This window comes from Lacerta agilis, chromosome 6 (genome assembly GCF_009819535.1).
Source record: "Lacerta agilis isolate rLacAgi1 chromosome 6, rLacAgi1.pri, whole genome shotgun sequence".
Lineage (NCBI taxonomy): Eukaryota > Metazoa > Chordata > Lepidosauria > Squamata > Lacertidae > Lacerta > Lacerta agilis.
Window position 1 is genome coordinate 33438644 of NC_046317.1, and position 18246 is coordinate 33456889.

Genomic DNA, 18246 nt, shown 5'->3' on the forward strand with positions numbered 1-18246 from the left:
GCCTGGGACGGAGGCGCCGCGGACCCTGCCCGGGAGAGAGGCTTCCTGCTGCCTCCGAGGAGCCGAGCAAGGGAGGAAGGAAGGAGAGGGCGCTTCTTCCCGCCCCCGGATCCGCTCCCCGCTGGCAGAGGCGCTGCTGGGCGGACGAGAACAGCGCGCAGTCCTGGCCCAGGAAGGAGCCTCGCCGTCCCTTCCCCGCCCGGGGCCAGGCGGAGCCAGCAGCGGAGGCAGCAGCAGGAGGAGGAGCAGCGGGTGAGAGGTCGGCCAGCTCCGGTCGCCCATAGAGACGGCGGAGTCCCGAGTTGCGAGGGCGGCGGCGGCCGGAGAAGGGGCTGAGGCGTCGAGGCGCACGGTAAGGAGGGCAGGCGCGGCGCGGAGTCGCCGCCGCCGGAGGGAGCGGGAGAGAAGGGAGGAGGGCCTCCCCGGGCCACAGGCAGCGCTGGTCTTTCCTGCTTCTTTCTCTGCCCGGGCACTGTCCCCGCCTCCCGCCATTGCAGCCGCCGGGACGAGGACTGCCCCCTCCGCTGCATTTCCTCGGCCGCCCGAGGCGCGCAGACCCGTCGTCGTCGGGAGCGGGAGAGCCTTCGGCTTGCTGCCCCCGCCGCCTCTTCCTGGCCACGGTGCGGTGCGGTGCGCTGAGCGAGGCGTGGCTGCCGCGGGCGGGCGGGCGGGCGCCTCCTGGGCTCGTTAGGCCACTGTTTCCACGCCACCAGCGCCAGGTCGTGGGGAGAGGGTAGGTCGGCTCCTTTTTTTTCGAAACGAGGTGTGCTAGGGAGTCCGCACCCGGAGGGTGGCTCTTGTCCCGTGTTAGAGAACATGGAGGGTGGTTCTGTGTGTGTGCGAACGTCGGAAGAGTTTTCAGGCTGAAGGTCCGTCTTGTTTCAAAAGTGGCCTGTTTCCAAAATGGCTAGCCAGATGTTTCTGGGAAGCCCCCAAGCAAGGACCAGAGTGCTAATCTAGTAACTTGCCTATAGATTCTAGTTGATTCTAGGGTTGTTGTTGTTCAGTCATTCAGTGTGTCCTACTCTTCGTGACCCCATGGACCAGAGCACGCCAGGCATCCCTATCCTCCACTGCGTCCCGCAGTTTGGCCAAACTCATGCTAGTCACTTCGAGAACACTGTCCAACCATCTCATCCTCTGTCGTCCCCTTCTCCTTGTGCCCTCCATCTTTCCCAACATCAGGGTCTTTTCCAGGGAGTCTTCTCTTCTCATGAGGTGGCCAACGATTCTCCTCATGAGGTGGCCAAAGATTCTAGGGTACACAACACCACCACCACCACCACAATATTGATAAAGAATCGCATCAACATACCTGTCTTAACAGTAAAACATGTTTCAGGACCTCTAAACCTGGAGCTTCCATTTAGCTATTATGACTGTTATGGTAGTGTTGAACCGCCTATCGTGTGTTTCTAGAATCCCCATTTAAAACCATCTTGAGTTATCTGCTGTTGTCACATCTTGTTGGCTCTGATGGGAAGCAGGGCAATGTGAGGTTGCCCCTTGGGTTGCTGGATGGGTCTGTCTTCCAGAATTGCACAGAGGCCAAAGTAGATATGATGGACAGGTCCAGCCTTCTCCAACCTGGTGCCTTCCAGATGTTTTGGACTACAACTCCCGTCAGTTGGAATAGAGTACCAACCAGAAAAGCATTGTTGAGTTCTCTCACCGTGCGCGTTATCTGCTTTCATTGCTGAGTTTCAGTTACCAATGAGACCTCACAGTAGGGTTAGAAACAGTATCAGTGCCTCAAACAGCAGGCAAGCACTGCATACAGGGCTGCTATCTTATTATGCTGCAGATCGGCTTTTGTTTGATGATGGATATTCGGCACTGATAAATATTTATTGGCTAGAAGATAATGTGGCTGGCTGTAATGTTTAATAAAATGTTGGTCACCTACATAACCATACTGCATCGCTGGTGCTCCTTGCCAACCATTATGGCTTAATGATGCTAATTATTCCCTTTTAGTTCTGTGGCTTTCTTAGTACAGTGTGGCTGCTCCTGGTTTCCAGCGTGTCCAAAAGATGATGAATGGTGCTGGCCTGCGCAACACTCCCAGCTCATTTTTGCTGATGGTGGGTGCTGAGCTACATTGTGGTGACTGCCATGGAGAAAGGGTCACTAAAGCAGGGGGCCCTCCAAGATGTTGGACTCTAGTTCCCATCAGCCCCAGCCGGCATGGGCAGTGGTCAAAGATGATGGTAGCTGTCGCCCAATCCGCCTGGAAGGTGAGCGGATCCCCACCGCTGCACCAAAGACACGTAGTCAGCATTTACTTAGTGGTGTTTGAAATCTGCATTTCCGTAAGAAACATGCCGTTCTTCTGTTGGGAGTTTCAGAATGGTAGAATTTGTAAACGAAAGCAAGAAATTAATGCACAGTTGTGCAGAAGTGGCTCACCAGGTGGGGGAGAGCTGCTGGACTTTCCAGGATGTAGGTCGCTGTTGCTTACCAAGAGGGGCAGGGGGGACAAAGTGGCAAAGAAGTTGGTGTGCCATGCCTCCCTCCCTCCCAGTAAGCAGTAGCATCCAGCCTGCAGGGAAGCTAGTGCAACAACTCTGCCCCACCCAGTGAGCCACCTCTGCTTCCGTGGAAATAAAATACAAGGAAAACAAAGCAAGCTATGGGGTCTGGGGTGAGGTTTTCCATATTCTCCTGCTTCTTGAAGCTGCTTGTGTTTAGTTTCTACCAAACTCCCATGCTTTTGTGAAGGAGAACCTGATAAAACTGCTCCCATAAGTCATCCTGATGCTGTTGCAAGCAAAAGGAAAAGAGTGGTAGTTGTTCTAGCCTGAACTTAGTGTAACTATTGACTGTGAGCTCCTAGAACAATAATAAGCACCATATAGCTGGTGTCTGCTGGATATTAAGTGCAATTTTGTTCCGAAGGAAACAGCATGAAAGGGAAGTGTCCACAAAATGTTGGCTGGGCTTACTAACCAGCCGTACTTCATAGTTGTTACTGACTCTCTCCATCCCCTTAGCCTTCTGCATATGCTAGAGAGCTTGGGAAAGGAAGAGGGCATCTCATATCACACTGGGAGTGGGCTTTAATCTTGCATCCACAGTATGCTTCTGTTTGCTCCAAAGTTCAGTGCAATGTGAAAGAAACACCCCTCCCTGACTGCAGTGTGTGTGTGTGTTGTCGTCGTGGGGGCGGGAGTGTCTCTTAACACTCCCCACAAGCACTGCACAGTGCGAAGGCCCCCTTCTTCCCTCTCAAGATGAGAGAAGCAGGAGAGGGTTTCTCAGGTTGCACTGAGTAGGGGCCCTTGACCCAGCAAGCTGGCAGGTGGATTTATGGACGCCTACTGATCGGAAAACCTAGTCACAAGAAAAATCTCACAGCGAGAACATAAGGGAGTTTATTTAACAAGTTCTGTCATGTTTAATGATAGTCTTACTTGCTATGGAGGTGAAACATAAAGCTTACTGGATAGTGAAACCTTACAGAGTGGGATTAAACTTTGCTTCTTCTTACACTTTAGCTGTTTCAGACCCAACATTTTCAATGCCGGAATCTTCCATTTTGTACACATTTGCTTCGTGTTCTTGTAATCTTCAACTCATTTTTACCTCTTTCCGCTTGAAAACGTCCCCCCTCCCTTAAAGCTTTCTCTCAGGCTGGGGAACCCTTTTCAGCCTGAGGGTCACATTTCCTCATGGGCACCGGGCTCACCTGCTAGCTGTGGGCAGGATCAGAGACAAAGAAAAGTGAGCTGAGCAATAGGTGTAACTCTTACAGTAACTTGTACTTTTAGCTACAACCCCCCCCCTAAGGTTTTTGCATAAACACTCCACATGCATTGTTTTTGTTCGTTATTTTGTTATGTATATTTTATACTGTAAACCGCTCTGTGAACCTCAGATGACTGGCGGTATAGAAATTTAATAAATATTAATAATAATATTTTTTCGATCCTCCAGTCAAGGCAGAGGCAGAAACACAGTTCAAGGACACATTCCAGTTGGCAAAAGCACTTGAGGAGAATGCAGAACAGGGATGTTAAGGAGCAGGGTCCTGAACAGGGATGTTAAGGAGCAGGGTCCTGGGATAGGGGGCATGGACTGGGAAGAGTTTTGAAAGCCAAGTAGAGAAGCTGCAGTGTGGTTCTCCCCACCCGGGCCTGCAGCTTTTATATTTTTATTAACTGTTGTCAAAGCTCCAGAAATGGAAAGATTTATGCAAGTACCAAATGAAGTTTGTCTCGGTTTTGGATAGCAAACTTTATGCCCTTAAACATAGTGAGATTCTGAATAAATGCCTGCCTCCTCTAGATAATAATGTTAAAATCATAACAAATGATTCACAAAATAGTGAGCAAGTTCTCCAGAACTCTTTATCAGGCTAGTTCTTAAGCAAAGCAGAAGGGGGGGGGGTGAAACGAAAACAGTACAAAAAAGTAGAGAGATGTTGTAGCCATGAAGTCTGTGTTTAGAGACTCTCTTCCAAGATGGAGATTGCAGAATAAATTGCTGTCTGCTAGGTGCTGCAAGTATCAGGTTTCGTCTAGGGTTCTGTGATAAAGAAGCAATGGGTGATCCCGGCTTCTGAAAACATTAATCCTGGCAGTTATCCAGAACTGTGTTGTGTCTTAAGCAACATGCGCAAGTTCTTGGTTAGGAACAAAGTTAAATATGTTCCAAAAAGAGGAAGATCCATAGCTCAGTGACAGTGCACATGTCCCCCCCCCCATCTAGGCCATCAAGGCAGCTGACAAGATAACTCAATAAAAGAATAGAGCTGAAACTAAAGAAGACCACAGCGGGGGGGGGGGGATCAGGAGTGGTTATATACAACATTTGTTCCAATATCCTACCCAAAACAGCTTTTTACTTTTCTAAAGTTTAGTTACAGTATATTATCAAGCAGTCATTGTATTTAAAAACAAACTGCAAAATATATAATAACTAAATCTTTGAATAGAGCAAATTAAACAAACAAGTAGAGTATGGTCTATTGGAAAATTGTACTTAAAGCTGTAAAATAGGTACATGTTACAAATTCAATAACAGTAAATAATCAAATCAGTTACCCTACCATGTCAAGGGAAATTCATCACAATATTAAGCTTACATTTGTTCATAAGCAGGATGAGTCTCAGATGAGTCAGAGCAAAGCCTCTGATGTTAATCTGAGATCTGGGGTAAACTCTTAAGGTAGGTGTCCTAAAGATACATCAGCTCAATGCAGAAAATTAGCCCCCAGAGACATTTTTCTGAATGTTTCAATATTTTACAGATTTATAAACCACTTCACATCTAGAAGCCATTGAAGCCATGTACAATAAAATAAATGAGATCTGAAAATTATACAGTCCCTAAAAACAATAACACATTTTCTACAATTGTGCAGTTAATATTTCAATAAATGTCTGGGCTGCAGTTCCAGGAAATTACAGATATCAAAGTTGTTATATGCTGTCCACGATGAGCCCCAGTTTATACTGTGACCATTGTCTTTTGAATCCATTGTACTTCGTGAAAACTCTGCAGATGGCAGCTCTACATAAAAGTGTGTTATTGTAGTCTAATCTGGATGATACTAAGACACGAATGACAGCGGCCAGGTCTGTTTTATTCAGAAAAAGCTATGGCTATTATGCCCGTCTAGGCAGAGCATTCCAGCCCCTACCTCATCCCGCAATTCTGGGCTGTGGGGTGTTTGGATCGAGTAGAGGTGCCCCTCCTTTATTCAGCACACCCAGGGACAGTGTCAGATTCAGGAGCAACCACAAACTACGTACCTAGTTTTAAAGAGAGTGTGCCATTCCTAGGCTCTGGTTTAAAGCAAAGCTGTACTCTGAGCAAATCTGTTGAAATAATCGACTAAAATTAATCGTGACTAATTTAAGTCTGTTTATTTCAGTGGGATTATTCTGAGTGTAATTTGGGGAGGTGCTGCTCACTGGGGTACATAACACCAGGCTAGGTGGGCTAATGATCTGATTCCCCGCATAATCGGTATAAATCTCTGGAAGGCTTTTTTTTTTTTTTAGGAACTTGTGATTCACAGTAGGAGCATGAATAATAATAGTTCCTGTGGGTTGAGTGGGTAGAGAACAGAAGGGGAGAATTTGTTAAATTGGAGATTATTCTGTTGAAAATTACCATTGTTACATGGTGACTTTCATAAAGCAATGGCTGAATTGTTATCAGTATTCTTGTTTGGATAAAAATAGCTTCTTAGGTTTGTGAAAATATTTACAAAATAGTTTAGTTATGGGTGGCAAACCAGCATTGCTCATTATCAGCACTGGTCTTTAATACTTCTGCAACCACATTCTTTACAGCATTAGGGACCTATTCTTTGTGTCTGTGAAGTAATTGCCTAGTTGTTTTTGTACATGATTCAAACATCTTTGCTCATGTCAGCACTGGGAGAAAGCAATTTTTGGGTTATCTAATGTGTCTGATGCAGTAATTAGGGCTATGTTGGCTGTTTCATTACAGTCCAATCCTGTGCATGTTTACTCAGAAGTAAGTCCCAGTGAGGCTTACTTCCGGGAAAGTGTTTAGACTTGCTGTCTGAAAGTAGTACTCATGCTAAGTTTTTATCTATTATGATAACTAATTATACACTCAATATATTTCCAAAGCCTATTACTGCTTGCCTGTTCTAGACAAACTCTTGCTCACACACAAACTGGTATGCAGTTCAGTATCTGTTGCTGTGGGACACAATAGTACTTAATAGTATGAAGGACAGGGCTATTGAACAATTTTTAGTGGCTCATCCTACTTTAAGCTTACTACAATTTGTTTCCATGTCAGGAGGCTTGGGGGTTGGTGGTCCATGGCAATACACGCTGCACAAAAGCAGCTGTCTTAAGCTTAACACGGGGCTACTGTGTACTAAAGTTCGTCCTGTGTTGATGAAAATTGTGGAATCAGTCAATTATTCGTTTATGTTGTCCCCATTGCTTGAGAACATCAGTAGCATTTTTGTCTGACTTCCAGACAGCAAAAAATAATTACAGCTCAATAAAATGTATTATAGTGAATTGAAGCATTTGAAGATAGCCCACCACCCAGGAAATTTAATTTTATTTGTCACATGAGTATTCTTCAGTTCCTCCAAAGGTAACATACTTGGGATCATGCTGTTTATATTTGCCCAACAACCCTGTGAAGTACAGTTGGGGAGAGGCAATAACTTGATCAGGCTGCCCATTGCATTTTGTGGTTAAACAGGGATTTGAATCCTGATTTTCATCTTAAATCCAGCACTCCTTGAATGCCACATCACAAATCTTCATGCTACACTGTACTTAGGTTTCGAGATAAAGAGGCGCATCTCCAAGCTGAAAAATCTGTAACTAAGACTAATAAAACCGCCATATATTGTGCTAGCACCTAGAAGGCAATTCTTGTTCTGGGATTTCAACTTCGGGTGCCACCATTACTGAGGAACATGCTCTTCTGCTTTTATGTTCCCATCTTCTAAAGGTCTCATTATGCTTCACATGTAGAAGTTCATTACGTCTCAGGGACATGAAACTATGCAAGAGCCTCTCTCTGGAAAATCCTTGTAGATGTAGATCTGAACATGATACAGCTGCCTTGATGTGATGCTTACATGAGGATTATGTACCGGGAAGTCTTGTCCCAAGTGTTTAAATTTCAGCTGGGGTTCTGTACAACAGAAATAGAACACGTAATATTTTTTGATTTGTGCCTGCTTTAATCAGATTCCTTTTTGGCAGTTTAAGAGTACTACATTTTGTTTGCCACAACTTACTTTCACTTTTAGCGACATAAAAAAACAAGTACCGGTAGTTTCAGTTGCTCTTTTTTCCTCATTCCTGTTCTTGTTGTATTAGAGATTTAGGCACTGGTAAAAGTTTATGCTTTGAGTGTAGGTCTGGAAGAAGCAAGTATCGATTTGATCTTGTGTTAGCAGTCAGAAAATAAACAAGTGGCTGATATGTTGGCTAAACATTGTATTCCAAGGCTCAAAAGACAGGTAGAGTCAGTTAATGTGCTTAACTGTTCTCCCATTTCATCATGCACCCTTGCTAAACCAGAGTTGCAACAAAAAAAGACTATGAATAATCTTGCATTTCTAATCGGTTGTAATCTGTGAATGTTTTTGTATCCAAACAGATACATATTGTGCCTATACCGTACCTTCCTTTTCCTTTTATCCCATTCCACCTCACCTGGAGGAATAATAGGATGCATTGTATGTAGACAAATAAACTAAATGAGCCACTGACATACTTGGATGTAGAAATACCCAGGCTCAGAGCCATGCGTAATCATTAAGGTTCCTTTGTGTTCTTGGTCAAGTCTCTTAAAGTTCTGATATGCAGAAAAATACAGTGGAACCCCGGGTTACACACACCCTGGGTTGCAGACGTTCGAGTTAAGAATGCCCGCAACCCGGAAGTGTTTCCAGAGAGCGCGCGACCCCCAGATGTGCAGAATGCTTCTGCGCAATTCGCGCATGCGCAGAAGCGCTCAAATCACGCTACTACCAGTTTTTCGGGGGTTTTTCCGTGCGTTCGGGATACGCACACACGCGTTATGCACAGCAACCCAGAATGGATCGTGTGCATAACCCAGGGTTCCACTGTAGTTGTAAGTTGGGTAAAGACAGGCTTGAATATATTCAACAAAGTTCATGTATACAGGGTACAGATCAGTTCATGTATCGGGGTGCAGATCAGTCTAAACCCATTATCCCTAATAAGATAAAAGGTAAAGGACTCCTGGACGGTTAAGTCCAGTTAAATGTAACTAAGTGGTGCGGTGCTCATCTTTGTTTTCAGGCCGAGGGAGCCAGCGTTTGTCCACAGTCAGCTTTCTGGGTCATGTGGCCAAAATGAATAAACTGCTACTGGTGTGCAGAGGACTGTGACGAGTGCCAGAGCACACGGAAACACTGTTTACCTTCCCGCCGCAGTGGTACCTATTTATCTGTTACCTTTACCTTTTTACCTTACCTATTTATCTACTTGCACTGGTATGCTTTCGAACTGCTATGTTGGCAGACGCTGGGATAGAGCAACAGGAGCTCACCCTGTTGTGCAGATTCGAACTGCCAACCTTCCAATCAGCAAGCCCAAGAGGCTCAGTGGTTTAGACCACAGCGCCACCCGCATATCCCTAATACAATATACTAACTTAGCAAATGCAGATATTTTTATGTTATTAATTTAGAGGGACTACACTATTGGCTTGTTTTTTTTCAGGGGATGCTTGTTTGAATCAGTTCCAGGTCTGTGTTTGTTATTCGTCGGAATACTGGAAAATCAAAAGAAGTGTTTGCATGAGTATTGATGATAGCATCTTGAACTGTATTTAATAATTGCTTCACATTCCTACAGCCAGTAGATATTATTCAAAAGGCAAATGTGAGGCTTACATTTTTAACAGCATATTCCTAAGGAAATAATATCTTCTGCATTTTAAAATCTAAAGGAATAGGAATAGGAATAATTTTATTGGCCAAGAACCTACATACTTGGAATTTTTCTTCGGCTACATTGCAATATAAACGTACCTTATACAACACTATTCCACTCACAATACAATAACACAGCATAAATTGTATGAAACATTGATAATGTTGCTCTAGGAATAAATCACCCATTGGCAATGGCATGCATTAGCTGATCTCTTATTAGTCTATTCTAGTATAGCATATAAATGTATTTGTCCTCATTATTCTACAAAATAACTTGAGTACAATTGTTCACGAGAGAGAGCGGTTCCTATCCCATTTCTGCCCCAATTTAAGTTAATTACATATCCACTTTTCTGCTGTAATATTCTTTTGACCTTAACCATATTCTTTTTAGTAATGGCATGGGAACACAAACACTTTTGGGTTTTTAAAGCTTGTATACTTTTCTTCTATATCTATTCCTTTAATGTGACTTCATGAGAAGTATTTGTAATGCATTATGATAGCGTGTAAGGTTAACAACAATACATGTTTTCTTGCCCTTTGACATTTTTAAATGGATGTTGTCAGTCTGTCCTGACCCAAAGGTTCTAGAACTTTAAAACACTTTAATGAGCAATAATAAGCAAAGGTAGTCATGTTGGCCCTTAAGAGTTGGCCCCAGATTGTTGGCCCTAGGCCTGTAAAAGATTTAGCCATCACTGTCTTAAACAAAATGCAGAGGTTACTGGCATAGGCGGAGAGCAGAAGTAAAGAGAAACTTGGCAGTCTTTAATTTAGCAAAATCAGGGATTACCTTTGGATGGTGTTGTAGGTACCGGTACTAATTTTAATTTTCATATTAAAATAATGTTAATATTAACTTTGGATGGTTGTCACGTGCACCACCCAAAATTAATCCCTTACTTTGGTAAATGAAAGACTCTCATGTTTCTCTTTATTTCTGTTGTCTGTGTAGCTCAGGAACTAGTGTGTTTCATTTACCGGTAATTTTGAGATATCAGTGTACTTAAAATGAGTACTTAAAATATTATTTGCCCTAACAGCAGCCCAGTAATCAGCATCGTTTGTATGGTGAGTGTCCTTGGTGTGTAACCTGATACCTGTAACCTGGTAACTGGAAGGGACTCGTCAGCTTGCCGTCTCCATCACGAAGTCATCCTGACCTCATGGCTACAACATCAACCTAATTTTTGCGCTTAAAAAAATTATCATCTCCCTTGGCCCCTGTTTTGTTGTTGTGTCTTGCTTGATTAAGAGTTCTAGAGAACTCTAAAGCTTGCCACTCTTTTGTGAACAATTTGACTAGTCCCAATAATTGTATTGCAATGATTCTTCAACACCAACGTCGTTGGATGCCTGATTTTATCGTCTTCCAAAACAACTATTGTACTCTGTTCCCAACTTAAGTATGGAAAACAAAATACTGGTGGACAACAAAAGAGATTTAAAGAAGCTCTCCAGGCAAATCTTTTTTAAAAATGCAGTACAGTGGTGCCTCGCTAGACAAAAATAATTCGTTCTGCGAGTGTCTTCGTAGAGCGATTTTTTTCGTCTTGCGAAGCACCAATGCAAACCGCTAGTTTTCGCTTAAAAAAAAAATTCGTCTTGCGAGGCAGCCCCATTGACTTTTTCGTCTTGCGGGGCAGCCTTCCGCTAGCGAATGCCGTTCATCTAGCGAGTTTTTCATCTAGCGAGGCATTTGTCTAGCGGGGCACCACTGTATAAGCACTGATAATAGAAAACACTGGCCTGCAAGTGCTCCAATTGGATAATAGCCTCTACCAAAGGCATTGTGGATTTTGAAGAAGCACAAATTCAGGACGAAAGGGAGAAACGAGCTAAGAGGAAGGCACATTTGGCAAATTCTCACCTTGATCAACTCCCACCCAGAAACCTACGTCCCCACTGTGGAAGGACGTGTGGATCCAGAATTGGCCTCCACAGTCATTTATGGATACACACCGCTAAGACTGTGTTCATGGAAGACAATCTTACTCAGCCATGAGTGATCACCAAGAGGGAGGGGGGGGGGAGAGATTGCCCATCTAGATTTTGGAGATTAATGACCAAAGCATCCTCAAAAGTCAAATAGAATTAAGTTCAATTTAAAGTGCCAAAAAGCCTTTGAGCCACAAAATAATTTGTTTTATGCCAGTACTGGTGACTAGTACCGGTAACCTATTCTGGGAATACTCTCCACAGTAGGAGTTCCATTCATAAAAATGGCTGCACTTGCAGTAGGGCAAAGTAAATCAAGAAGTCTCCTCGGGTTTGGCAGCATTTGCTCCAAGTAAAGGAGAGATTACCAGTTTAATCTCTGAGCTGTGGTCTGTGATGAGACTGTTAGTCCATCTACCACTTAAAACAATTATAAGGTATGTTTTAATGTTGCTGTTGTTTCTTGCTCCCACTCTGCTGTTTTTAGTATTTTTTAAATATCCTTGATTGTTTTAATTGTAAGACACCCTGCACATTGTGAAACCGAATGATGGGATATAATAATATGCTTTCATTAAATAACTGGACAGTGGGAGATTCCGCCAATGCATCTAGTGTTCGGGTATTAGATGTATATTTAAACGATACTGAGGCAACCTCAAAATCCTTACCTCGCCGAGTTTTCAACCCTGATAGGATATGTTTAGGTTTCTGGGTTCCAGTGCTTACAAATTTTAATTCCTACCATTGGCTGATGTCTATAAATCATATATCTTCTTGGGGGGCGGGGATGTATGAAACTGCCTCCTACTGAGTCAGACCACTGGTCCATTTAGCCTGAATCTCTGACTGGTGAAGACTCTCCAGAGTACCAGATGGGAGTGTTTCCCAGCTCTGCTGCCTTAGATCATTTTAGCTGCTGTGCCCTGGGATTCAGCCTGGGACATTTTGCATATGAGACACTTACTCCATCACTGAGCAATGGGCCCTCTTTCTCCTCCTTTGTGTTTAAAAATATAAATTCTGAATGCAAAATTCCAAAGCTTACTTTAAAGGAATTTAAGCAGAATTGAGAAGGAAACAAGATGGAAGAGTAACCTGAGAAATCAGATGAATCAAAACCTGGACTTCAAAGATTATTGAGAATTTCATTCTTACATTGGTGGTGTATACTGTTTGTATTTTCAGATTCATAGGCAGTTTATGGCAGAGGGCAGGGGTAACCAGCATGGTGCCCTCCAGATGTTGAAATACAGCTCTTGTCAACCCTGATTATTTGTCACTGATTATTTGACAGTGCCCTGGATGCTGCATTTGACTGGGGATTTGTGATCAGCACCTGTCTGTAAGAGTGGCCTCCCATTTAGCAAGAAAACTGCATGGGTTTGGCGTCTAGCTTGATCCTGAGTGCCATGTTTTAGCTTTACAGTATGTGCTGGACTTTCAGTTTATCTTAAGTTAAACATACATCCTGGGACATATTAAACATCAGGAAGAAAACCTCACATTTCCCAAACTTCATTGTTTCTGTTTTCTCATTCCCATGACTACCTTTATGATTTTTGAATACTTTTTCTTGTATACTTTATCTGTTTTGGTCAAAATAGTATCCATTAATTAACAAGACCTGCTCTAAACTGTGGAAGTGGGGCTTTGGCTTTGGCTTTGCCAGGTGCTCTTGAGAGTAAACTAAACCCAATTTTTCCTCTGAATCTTGTGGGTGGGTAGGAATCTGGGATCATCCACTCAGCTCCAAAATTGGAAGGGAGTCTGGGGCTCATCATACTTGCCAGAGACCATGTGACTACTTCCTATATGGTGAGTGTGGCTTGCAGAATTATGGACCTTGGTTACTGCTTGTGGTTAGTTCAGAGAAAGTTAAATTTTGAGCCCTGGATTTGGACAATATGCTAAACAGCCACAATCATAGAATCATAGAGTTGGAAGAGACCACAAGGGCCATCCAGTCCAACCCCCTGCCAAGCAGGAAACACCATCAAAGCATTCCTGAGGAGCCTGCAGGTTCTCACTAAACCATCATTTGGCTTATCGCAATGTGTGAACCAGAACTCTTGTTTTCTGGCTCCTGGTACAAAAGTGCTGCCTAGTCACTGGGTGTGCTAACGTGCTGAAGCTGTGAGGATTTCTAGCAGCAGAAAGAGAAAAGAGATAAGATTGCAGTTATTTCTAGGAAGATAAATATTTGGGGGTCAGGAGAAGAGACATGGGATTTGGGATATTTTGAAACCGGGTGTGGGTTACAGAGATCATGTATAAAACTAATGAATGGAACACATCTTCATTATATTATTATTATTATTATTATTATTATTATTATTATTATTATTATTATTTGTACCCCGCCCATCTGGCTGGGTTTTCCCAGCCACTTTGGGTGGCTTCCAACAGAAATTAAAATAATGAAAATATCATACATTAAAAACTTCCCTGAACAGGGCTGTCTTCAGATGTCTTCTGAATGTAAGGTAGTTGTTTATCTCTTTGACATGAGATGGGAGGGCGTTCCACAGGGAGGGCGCCACTACCGAGAAGGCCCTCTGCCTGGTTCCCTGTAGCTTTGCTTCTCACAGTTAAGGAACTGCCAGAAGGTCCTCGGCGTTGGACCTCAGTGTCCGGGCAGAACGATGGGGTTGGAGACGCTCCTTCAGGTATACTGGGCCGAGGCCATTTAGGGTTTTAAAGGTCAACACCAACACTTTGAATTGTGCTCAAAAACATACTGGGAGCCAATGTAGGTCTTTCAGGACTGGTATTATATGGTCTTGGTGGCCACCCTCAGTCACCAGTCTAGCTGCCGCATTCTGGATTAGTTGTAGTTTCCGGGTCACCTTCAAAGGTAGCCCCACGTAGAGCGCATTGCAGTAGTCCAAGCGGGAGATAACTAGAGCATGCACCACTCTGGCGAGACAGTCTGCGGGCAGGTAGGGTCTTAGGCTGCATACCAGATGGAGCTGGTAGACAGCTGCCCTGGATACAGAATTGACCTGCGCTTCCATGGACAGCTGTGAGTCCAAAATGACTCCCAGGCTGTGCACCTGGTCCTTCAGGGGCACAGTTACCCCATTCAGGACCAGGGAGTCCTCCACATCAGCCCGCCCCCTGTCCCCCAAGAACAGTACTTCTGTCTTGTCAGCATTCAACCTCAATCCATTAACCGCCATCCATCCTCCAGCTGCCTCCAAGCACTCACACAGGACCTTCACCGCATTCACTGGTTCTGATTTAAAAGAGAGGTCGAGCTGGGTATCGTCCGCATATTGATGGACACCCAGCCCAAACCCCTGATGATCTCTCCCAGCGGCTTCATATAGATGTTAAAAAGCATGAGGGAGAGGACGGAACCCTGAGGCACCCCACAAGTGAGGGCCCAGGGATCTGAACACTCATCCCCCACCACCACTTTCTGGACATGGCCCAGGAGGAAGGAGCGGAACTACCGTGTAACAGTGCTCCCAGCTTCTCTAGACGGTCCAGAAGGATGTTTTGGTCGATTGTATCAAAGGCCGCTGAGAGATCCAGCAGAACTAGGAAACAGCTCTCACCTTTGTCCCTAGCCTGCCAGAGATCATCAACCACTGCAACCAAGGCAGTTTCAGTCCCATGATGAGGCCTGAATCCCGATTGGAAGGGATCCAAATGGTCCGCATCCTCCAGGCGTGCCTGGAGTTGTTCAGCAACCACCCGCTCAATCACCTTGCTCAAGAATGGAAGATTTGAGACTGGGCGATAGTTGGCCATACTGGCTGGGTCTAAAGATGTTTTTTTAAGAAGCGGTTTAATGACTGCCTCTTTCAGCAGGTCTGGGAATGCTCCCTCGCAGAGGGAAGCATTCACCACCCCGCAGAGCCCATCGCCCAGCCCTTCCCGGCTTGCTTTTATTAGCCAGGATGGGCAAGGATCAGGGAGACAGGTGGTTGGTTTCACACGTCCAAGTAGCCTGTCCACATCCTCAGGGTTAATGGATTGGAATTGATCCCATGAAACATGACTAGACAGGGCTCTAGCACTCTCCCACCCCGACCATGCTCCCACGGTGGAGTCTACCTCCTTCCGAATCTGAGCGACTTTATCTGGCGAAGGTGGTTCTGATAGATTGCGAACCACCTGGGAGAGTCCCTGCTGCTTTTTTCTGCAGATGCAATAGAAACGGCGAAGAAGGTCCTCTTCGCCGTCGCCATTGCCACTTGGTAGGCTCCCTGATTCAGAATGAGTTTTCCACCACCGGCGCTGTAGCCGTCTCAGCGACTGTTTCATTGCCCTCAGCTCTGGGGAAAACCACGGGGCTGTCCGGGCTCCATGCAATCGGAGAGGGTGCTTCGGAGCCAGACTGTCAATAGCCCTGGCTAACTCCACATTCTAGTGGGCCACCAGGGAATCAGCTGAAAGGCCATCAGCGTGGGATAAAACATCCCCTACCACTCTCTGGAAGCCAGTTGAATCCATTAAGTGGCGGGGGCAGACCATCCGAATCGGTCCCACCTCCTGGCAGAGGGGAAGGGTCGTGGAGAAGTCCAGTTGCACCAGGAAGTGATCTGACTATGGCAATTCTGCAGCATTATTCTGCTGCAGACACTTTTTTTTGGCCTATATCTTTCTTAAACATTCTATTCATTTGGAGTTAACTAAGGCTGCTTTTCTGATATTGGGTGGAATTCAATGTCACACTCATTCGTTCTGCCTGCGCAAGCATTATAGCTTGCTAGATGCAGCAATGCCCCTTTCCCCTGTGCAATGTTATGGGTCATGTTCCAACCCTTCCAGAGTCAATTTTGGAGGGAAGGGGAGGAAAGCCCCATTGTGCATGCAGAAGTCCTTGCACATGGCTTCTGTTGACAGGACTGGTTAGCTGAATCCCATCCTTTGCTTTGTTTAACTTTGTGTTAGGGTGACAGTTCATAAACCCTTTTTTTTAAAGCACCAGGTCTTTTAATCAGGCAACCATGTTCAGCACTAATAATATTGGTAAATTTGTATATCCTAAGAAGTAATTTTATACTGTTGCAGTAGGAAAACACACTCTCTCCTTTCCAGATGCTACTGTCTTCTTTTCTCATCATTCCACTTAATATCTGTTTTCCAGAATTTTCCAAAGGCCAAGTGCAAGATTTGTCGCAGAGCAAGAATTGGAAGCCAATTATCTGATTCCTAGTTGGTACTTGAATAGCCAGACTGTTCCTGTCATTCACACTAGAAGGTAAATATTATACCACAGCAGAAACTTATTTTTGAATCCAGATATTCCTAGTATCTTTATAGATAATTAACAATTTTTTATATTCAGAGATGAGGTTTATAGTGCCACCAGGAGGTTTCACAAGCAAATCTTCCATAAAAATCTTAAGTGCAATTCTGTGATGAATTCTAAATTTGCCTTTAACTAATACCATACCAGCCTAGGGCTTGCCAATCAGAAGGTCGGCAGTTCAAATCCCCGTGATGGGGTGAGCTCCCGTTGCTTGGTCCCTGCTCCTGCCAACCTAGCAGTTCGAAAGCATGTCAAAGTGCAAGTAGATAAATAGGTACCGCTCTGGCAGGAAAGTAAATGGCGTTTCTGTGCGCTGCTCTGGTTTGCCAGAAAGCGACTTAGTCATGCTGGCCACATGACCCGGAAGCTGTACACTGGCTCCCTCGGCCAGTAAAGCGAGATGAGCGCCGCAAGCCCAGAGTTGTCCGCGACTGGAGCTAATGGTCAGGGATACCTTTACCTTTACTTTGCACAGTACTACAAATAGGACTGTGTAGATGCATATGGAATATGTGCCCACGCTCTCTCCCCTCGACTAAAGTTTATATAACTTTTCACCTGTTTTGAAAGACAAAGAAAATGTTTTGTTGCTCAGTTTTCACTTTACAACTGCAGACAGGACAGTAATATTTAATTCAGATAGTGCCTACTCCTGACAAGATTGAGCCCATAGGGTGGTTGGGAGAAAGTAGAACTAGCAATTGGTCTTCAGCTGATGGGAATTAAGTAATCAGTGCCTTTGCGGAGGCTGCGTATCGCGCCAAAGCTGAGTGGTCAGACATCCTCCAGAACCTTGGACATTTCTTAGAGACCAAACAACTTGTTCTGGTGGGTTTCTAGTTCCAGACAAGCACTTACATACTCAGTCTGTTATGTTCACTATGTATCCTAGGGTCAATCTCCTTCCTGAGGGGTGGAAAGCTGTAAAAGAGCAGTCTCTAATAATTTCATGCTATGTGTGTTGGGAAGCAGGCATTGCAGCGAGATACACTCTTGGTAGCAAGAGCTCCGGGGTTTCGGGGTTACTATCTCCACCAGGCCAAGCTCAGGAGGTGGTGTTGAGGCCCAGGGACATCACCTCTGCAACTTGTGTCATTGGTCCTTCAGACATAGCTGGCCTCTCTCACTGTGTGTCAGTACCTGGGTTGCTGCTTGTAGTTGGGTTCATGAAAGACCACAGAGCGGTTCCTTGAGCTCCTCTGCTTGTCCCCTATTCTGCTGGCAATCTGCTCTGTGACTTCTGAATTAAGCCTAGGGGGTTCCCCTCTCCCTTCAGTAATTTACGTTATGTTTATCCATCAAATAATTTATTATCTGTGCAGTAGATAAATACTGATTTTAAAATGTGTTTGACTTTTTCACCGCACAATTTCAGCTCTTATTTTATTCTCATCTATTCCAGTTTAATGTAAAATGGAATTAATTTTCTGTTCATTGTCAACTCTGCTGAATTGGCTCTTCCATTTGTCCACTAGAGGTCAGTCCTCTGCTGATACTAAATCAACCTTTAAACAGTTATGCAACCAGAATTAGACTAACTTGGGGCTAGAATCCAACTTAATACAGGAAGATAGCTGCATAGTCAGGGGTCCCCAAACTAAGGCCCGGGGGCCGGATG

The 18246-nt window shown here is 44.5% G+C and overlaps 1 protein-coding gene across 2 annotated transcripts in view; it reads left to right on the top strand.

Moving 5' to 3' along the window:
* The first annotated feature begins 226 nt into the window (after positions 1-226).
* The window catches only part of GNG12 (G protein subunit gamma 12), a 39856-nt gene continuing 21836 nt past the window's right edge, over positions 227-18246 (top strand). Inside the window, exons 1-2 of one of the 2 annotated variants that reach the window (XM_033151847.1) lie at positions 227-352; positions 16464-16577. The gene's annotated coding sequence lies outside the window, so the exon portion shown is untranslated. The remainder of the gene's footprint in view (positions 353-16463; positions 16578-18246) is intronic. The other variant, XM_033151848.1, reaches the window with a different exon arrangement.